The sequence below is a fragment of the Falco punctatus genome (assembly GCF_963210335.1).
Source record: "Falco punctatus genome assembly, chromosome: 6".
Classification (NCBI taxonomy): domain Eukaryota; kingdom Metazoa; phylum Chordata; class Aves; order Falconiformes; family Falconidae; genus Falco; species Falco punctatus.
The window spans coordinates 35159478-35167455 of NC_137585.1; positions in this window are offsets into that span (position 1 = coordinate 35159478).

The following is a 7978-nucleotide window of genomic DNA, read 5'->3' on the forward strand; positions in this document are numbered from 1 at the left end:
GATCCCAGGAGAGGCAGCTCTCAGTGTGGCCAGTGGGAGCTGAGTTTGGGGTGACCCTGCCTGGCAGGCAGATGCAGGCTCTGGGGGGACGGTAGCCTCACCAGCTCTCCCCCTGTTGCTGGCTGAGGCAGCAGGAGGGAATTTAAAGAAATCCCAAACATAGACACAGCCCTTGGGGATGAAACCAGAAAATGTGTACGGACACTTCGGCTACCTTTATTTTAATCATTTAGGACTTAAAATAAGAACTCTTTAATTAGAAACATTCCCTTAATTGAATTGTAATCAAGCTTTTAGTGCTGTTAGCCTGGCTAACCATGTGATCTAGTAACACCCACCACTCCAAGCATTGCCTAGTTACACCTCTTACGGAGTGATTTGTATTAGGGAGCCTGGGCCAGGGGTTGTTGGTTTTAGCTATGCGTGTAGCAGCCAGTACGGCGGGGACCCCGTCACCACCAGGACTGTCAGTGTTCCAGTGGTACAGGAGGTAACTCCTGCCTCAGTGTCTAAAAACGTTAGGTGTTAACACACAACACCAGCAGCAGGACCCCAGCTAGAGAGTGGTTGGGGTTGGGTAGGGTTGGGAAGGGAAGGGAAGAAGTTTGAGGGACAGGCAGAATCCATGCTCACGATCTGTGCTGGGTCATCTCCATTCCTCTCCAGTTACCAAACTGGTGTGCAGCAGTAGCCACAAGGACCTTTTCCTCTCCGTGCACCTCTTCAAAAATTATCATCCCCTCAGGTCTAGCCTTGTATTAGACCCCAGAATACAACAACAAAGGCACCCTAAGACTTTGTTTAAACAACAGCACCTGGAAGGCTGTGTAACTTCCCAGACCCAGCAGGGAGACACAGCTGCACTCAAAACCCCATGCCAGGATGAGACCCCGGGAGGCCTTACTTCATTCGTTCTCCCTGGTTTGCCTGGGAAGGATCTTTGCATGTAGAGCACGGAAGGGAGTTGAGGCTCCAGCCAAGACCCTTAGCTCAGCAGCTGGAGGACTGCACCTGGGATACCTCATGTCTACCTCTCACAGGGTTCAGACATAGCCAAAACATCCCTAGATGATCCAGGGAGTGCTGCTGCTGATGGCAGGCAAGCAGAAGATGGGCTACATGGCGTGGTTCTGCTTTCAAACCCTTTGGCTGCTGTCCTGTTGGAGTGGGAAGGTCCTTGGGCAGTCCCCAGTGCTCACAATGCAGCACTGTAGAGGGAACCCATGGCAATGTGTCTTGAGCTGAGTCTTGTGGGCTGATGTATCCAGGGGGGATACCTCATGAGCACCCAGGTCTAGCTAGAGCTAGAGCTACCCTTTTTAGTCACTGCGGGGTGGCCTTCCAGAGCCGTGGTATATGATACTCATAGCACCTAGTAAAACTCACGGGAAAGCTGAGCTCCAGTGTCCTAGCAGACCTCAGAGAACTGCCAGGTCACATTTGGCAGCCTTGCCTGATCTGCAATGAGCAGAATCCCATTTCACCCACTATCTGGAGAGGGACATACCGCTTTGAAGACCAAAGCCAGAGAGACTTGCCTGTGGTAGGAAAGCGTGAAGGATCAGTGAAAGAGCAGCAAAAACTTCAGCTCTGTGCTGAAGTTCTACTTCTGCAAGGCCAGTGAAGGCAAGAAAAGATGAGAGGTGAGAACAAATTCATTTCCACCTACAATTCAAGAGCAGAGGTTCCTGAGGAGGCAGGTACCTGTGTCTTGACACATCCAACAGACCAGAACAGAGTTGTTCAAAACATTAACAGTTTATCCAGAGCATGCAGCCCCCACTCAAAAAACAATGATTAATGTTATCAGGGTCTTTTTTACAGGTCATAGTCTAGTTTCTCAGTACTTCCCAAGTAATAATAGATTTGACTTTTAAATATTCATACCAAGCAATAAAGTAGCATTGTACAGAAGACCCAGTATTCCTGGAGGGAAGGTCAAATGCAGCCTGCAAGGTGGGCATGCTGATCTGAGCGCTTTACCAGAGCGCTCTGCATTTTAAAGCCTTTTCTACAGTCAAGTGCAAGTCCCCATTCTCATGCAGCAGGGAGCAATAAATACTGCTGCAAATGAGACATTAGGATCCCAGGATAGCACAAGGCTAAAAACAAAGCAAAATGCCAAAATAAATAAAACATAGCTAATAGCTACCTCTGAAAAGGTTGCCGTCAGTGACTCGCTCAACATCAGGTAGGAAATCGGCGGCAGGGGCAGGGATCTAGGCCAACACACAACTGTCTCAGCAATGAGTCATTCTTTTTTCTTCACACATTTTTTTTGGGGAAAAAAAAAAAAAAGGATGATGCTGACTCTCTGCAACGAGCCTTCTCATGACACAGCCCAGACTCATCTAGAGTACCATCTAACCTGTGTGCTGCAGGTGTCCTGCAGAAAATAAATATGTGGCCACATAATTAAAGACTCAACCATAATTCATATGCATGAGGACACTGAAGGGCAGTTGTACATCCAGCCTTGGTGCTGTCATTTCTCAATGATGAGAAATGTGTATTCTGATATAACAGGCAGCAGCAATGGCCTGTCATCCTCAGTGAGGAGCAGAGCTGGCAAGAGGTGAGATGTGCTGTCGAGTGGCATTTGGGGTAACAGCACAGGAGCAGTAAGGCTTGGGAGGAAGACTTGGGAGAAGACATTTGTTTGGGCACTGGAGAAATCTGTGATCCCATAAACACAAGCTGATACAGCTCTCCTCCCTGCTGCCCTTGTCCCCTCCAAGCTTTCCCACTTTTGGCTTCCCTTCTTCAGGCTTGTCACAAAGCCCTGGACTCCACCTCAGCCATTGCCCCCTCCTAGGTCCACCTCACCTACCCTTCCCTGTCTCTTCCCCATCACACCCCTGGAACCAGTCTCCTGCCCAGGACATACCAGTCTGGCTCAGCTGAGTGTCCTTGGCCATTCAGTCCTAGCCTTCCCACCACATGCTCTCTCCCTACACACAAGCTGCTCCCTGTCACCAGTCCAAGCCTTCTTGGGCAGTCAGTCAGTGGCCACTCCCCTCCATCCCCAATCCCCATCCATCATCAGAATCCCCCAATCCCCAGGCAAACAGATTGAGAGCTGCCTGCCTCCCCCCCATGCCCGCTGCTCACCCCACTGCCAATCACCCCTCCTCTGTTCTTCCCATTCCCCACCTCTGATCACCATGCCTCTGCTCTTCTCATTCCCAGTCTCACTGCTCCAGCCAGCCCTGCTTTCTGCTCCCAGTTCCCCTGATCAACCAGCCCAGTCACTCCAGCAGCTCCCAGGCAATAGCCCCTTGCACAGCCAGGCCCAGCATCTCCCTGCTGCTCCCAGTCTCATCTGCCTCCCAAGTCTCATTTGCTTTCCCCCAGATTTTTGGTCCTTTCCCTTTGAATTTCACCCCTTCCCTATTCAAATCAGGGGCTTTCCTCCACTTGGCTTCCCAGAAGCCAAAAGAGAGGTGGATGGGAACACAGGCAGAGGGGAGTATCAAGGGATTCAGCCCAGTGCCTGCCACAGAGCAGCAGGTTGTGGCCCTAGAAGGGAAACCTCCCAGTTTCCTTCAGCTCTGCTCCTCCACGGGAAAGCCCATACACCGTCACACCAGCCAAGGGAGGGTTGGGCAGGTTTGCGGAGGCTGAAATCTTTGTAGCTGTGAAGCTGTGACTTCCTTCCACATTTAACAAAACCATGTAATTTGTCCACGCCAGTGGGGGAGAGCAGCGGTGTTTCATGAAGCTGGCAAAACACAGCCTCCATGACACAAAACCTGACATCCTGCCCAAAGCCAAGCCCTCGCTTGAAAGCCCAGAAGATCCACAGCTTTCATCCCCTAGGCTGTATATATACTTCCTCCAGCCCAGAAAACCTAGTGGTAGACCAACATTTTAAAAAAGAACTAAATAAATGTGCCCAATTCAAGCTAAGACTGTCACTTTCTATGGAAAATTTCTGCTCCAGTGGTGAAAATTTGACAAAGTTATAAGCAAAGTTATGAGTGAAAACAGGGTCTTAAAAGGGGAAGTGTCGGCAACCTTAATAATAGCAGTTGCTTTGGCCACACCTGTAATTAAGGGCTTTTATTGCTTTTTTCCATATACTGCACCTTTTTTATCCTCATGGTATTCCCAGCTTCTGTCAGTTTGTGGCCAACTCTCTTTATTACACGCATGCTGGCTTGCTTTGGTAAATTAAAAAAAAAAAAAAAAAGAAGACCTAATGGAGAAAAAACCTCCAAACAGGAATATTCAGGGGCATCCTCAGAGCTGTATCAGGCCAGGGCAGATGTAGCAAAAGACCACACAGTACAGGACCAAGTTTCCTTGGAAGGAGCTGGACTCAGGGCTGAATCAGCAGGATCTTGCTTGAAGACGTGTAACCTTGTCCTCCTTACCTGCACACTGAGTGCTCCATGGACACCAAGGCATCAGAGTGCCTAGGAGGTGGTGGAAGAACCTGGCCCAGCACCCTGGGCAAGATGCAGGGATGCAGGGGAGGCATCACCTCTGCCTTGCCAAGTCTTGTGGATTCCTCCTCACCTTGAAAGCAGCACAGATCCCTCTAAGAAACTCCAACCCTTGTATTTTTGGAGAAAAGTAGCTGAACTGGTCCCTTTTTCTGTTTAAGCTTTTGGCCCATGGCCACATCCTGTGGCAGAGCCATCAGGTGGGGCAGCCCTGTCTCATCTTTCTGGAGGGATGGAATCAGGCTGCTCTGCTCCCCTCTCCCTTTCTGCATGGAGCTGGGAATGTTTTTTTGCAGCAGTGTGAACTTCTCAAAGCCTCTAGTGAGAGGATGTACAGCCCAAGGAGAGGAGAAACACCCTGGGGCTCAAGCACGCAGCCCTCTGTCTGTCTTAGGAACAGTGGGAGCAAAGCAATGGGAAGTGAGAAGCCACATTCACCCCTCTGTAAAGATCTGCAGGGCAGGCCAGATGAAATAAAGGTCTTGGCAGGCAGGAGGCAAGTCACCTGTGAAATGACTTGTGTTTGGGAGGCTGGCTGGAGGAGAGGCTGGATACAGAAGTACAGGTCAGAGGAGGTACTCCATGACTGGAGAAAGGCAAATACTGCATTCTTCAAAAAAGGCCAAAAGGTTGATCCTGGGAACTACAGGCTGGTCAGACTTGATTGGGCCCTGGAGCAGGTCCTCTTGGAACACATTTCTGTGGACATGAAGGAGAAGGAGGTGACTGGCAACTGTCAGTGTGAATTTACAAAGGGTTAATCAGGCCTGAACAACCTGATTGCCACCTTCAATAAAATTACTGGACTTGTTGGTGAGGGGAGAGTAGTGGAAGTTGTTTATCTCAAATTCAGCCAAGTTTTCAATACTGTCTCCCACAACTTTCTGATATCCACGTAAAGGTGCTGTGGTCTCAACAGGTAGACAAGCAGGTAAAAAAATGTTTGGCTGGCCAGGCTCACAGAGTAGTTGTTAATGTGTTGTACTCTATCTAGAGGCTGGTACCAAGTGGGGTGCCTCAGGGGGCTGTCCTGGGACCTGTCCTGTTTAACGCAGTTATTGATGACCTGGAGGAGGTGATGGAGTGCACTTCTACCAAGCTTGCAGATAACACCTGGTTGAAGGGGGAATAAGTCAACATGCCTGAGGGCAGGGCTGCCATCAGAGGGACATAAGCAGGCTGAAGAGATGGGCCTGCAGGGATATTGTGAGTTCAGCAAGGGCAAATGCACAGCCCTGCACCTGGGAAGGATGAGGCCATGGCCACAGTAGCGGCTGGGAACCTGCCAGATGGTGAACAGCTCTGTGAGAGAAGACCTGGGAGCTTTGGTAAAAGACAGAGCCAAGCTCTTCACAGTGGTGCACAGTGGGAGGATGAGAGACAATCAGTGTAAGCTGAAACAAGCAAAAGAAGTCCACCTTGGATACAAGGAAGATCTTTCTGTTTCCAAAACACAGTCAAGCATGGGGAAAAGTTGCTCAGAGAGGCTGTGCAGCCTCCATCCTTAGAGGTTTACAAAACCAGATAAAGCTCTGAGCGACTTCATTTGCTGACCCTGCTTTGAACAGGAGGCCAGACTAGAGCTGTCCTGAGGTCTCTTTCAACCTGAATTATCCTACGATCCTGTGGTGTGCAGTGCCCCATTTGTGTATTGCATGTGCCAGGTACGTTTGTGCCCCACGAGTCCATGGCAAGGATGAGCCGCAAGCCTGTGTCTCATGTGAAGGGTGTAGCTGAAAGGGGATGAGTTATCACACACACACGATGGGTGATGGGTGATGGGTGAGGAGCACACCGTGGCAGGGTAGCAGCTGGGGCAGTAGCTCTGAACACCCATGACAAGTGTGCCGGTTTTGCACATGCTGGTGAGCTCACCAAGCATCACACGTGTGTAAAGTGTGCTTGCAAGGAGCTTGTGATGTAAGTGTGCCGTGGGAGCTTGCGCACGTGTTCCAGGGGAGTGAACTTGTGGTCATAGCGAAATGCCTGTGCAGCACGCAGATACTGCGCGCATGGGCAGGGGGAGAGTGGTGTTTGTGTGGGCTTGTGATTCACAGCGGCGCAAACTGGTGGTAGCTAAAAAGCCTCCCACATACGAGCATCTCCCATGCGGACTCAGGGGGTGGAGGGACGGGACATAGCACAGGCGGTTATGAAACCAGCTTGCCCAGTCAGGATAATTCATGTACTACTGTAGGAGGGACGGGACAGATAAACAACGCACAGGGAGATGGGAGGGTAGGGAGAATGGCTTAAAATGCAGCTTCCCAGCATGCCCTGGTGGATTAGTTCAGCATCTCAGCCCAGCTCCTCTTTAATTCTTATGCAAGGGGTTTCTCTGGAAGGGACAGTCTGTCCTCGCCAGCTGAACACCAGGCACAGGGCACCGATTAACAAAAGGCCATCTCACCACCCGTCCCACGCAGCGAAGGGTGAGAGGCAGCTGGGGACTTGTTCACTGTGAGGACTGAGGTCGTGGATTTTCGTTTCTGCCTTGCATCATGCTGCTGCTCATCAGGGACTGCAGGACATGCTCGTTTGAGCCTGCCATGGTCTCTTACTCACTTCTGGATGTGATTTGAACATGCTGATTTGTATCTGTAAGGACTCATGTAGACTATTTGAGGGAAGCACTGTGGCCTGATGGCTCCCAGTTCCTACATCTGGATGTTTGGAGGCCAGGGGTATTCAAGTTGGGAATATGCACTGCGCTTGGTCCGTCAGAGCTGCCGTTTGGAGCCATAGACAGTGGTATGAAGGTGATGGGCATTCTATACATATCTAGGGAAGTGCAATGTCCTGGCCACAGCTTTACTGCAGCTGTGAGTGCAGGATGGGCAGAGAGCTAGTCTAGGAACCACTCCCAGTTCCCTTGTCACTTGCTATGTACCCAGCTGTGCAGAGAAGTGACGGGTTAAACCCACAGTGGCAGGTTAAATTCCTTCTGCCACTGACTGCTTCGTGATCTTGGGCAAGTCACTTTGCTTTGCTGTCAGCCAGTTCTGTCCCGCTTTGCTTGCTTTCTGGCTGAGAACAGAAGCTGCCCTTTGTCTTACGACTGCAGCAGCAAGCACAACGGGGCCACGGAAGACCTGAGGGGTCTGGAGGCTTTTCCATGGGACAAATCATCAAATAATTACAAGGACTCAGAAAACCTCATGTTTTTCACAAATTGCTCTTGCATTTTAACAGCTGACAATGCATTTTGAGCTCACAAGACCATCTGACCGCTGCAGGGTAGCTGTGTCTCAAACAGAGCAGCAGGGAGCATGCAGCTTCATCCAGTCAGTACAACTCCACCAACACACCTTGTACCTCTTCTGCAGCAACTTCTGCCGGCTGCTTTCACCCTGACTTTCCTCTTCTACTGACCTCAGACCACTCTGTCCCATTGGCACCTACTGGCTTGCCAAGCACTGCTGACTCCTTGGGCACTCCAGGACTCCCAGTTACTAAAACCTTGGCACACTGGGTGCAGCCATTCACCCTGTGTCTGCAGCTTTCCGCTCCAGAGATGGTTTTCATCACAT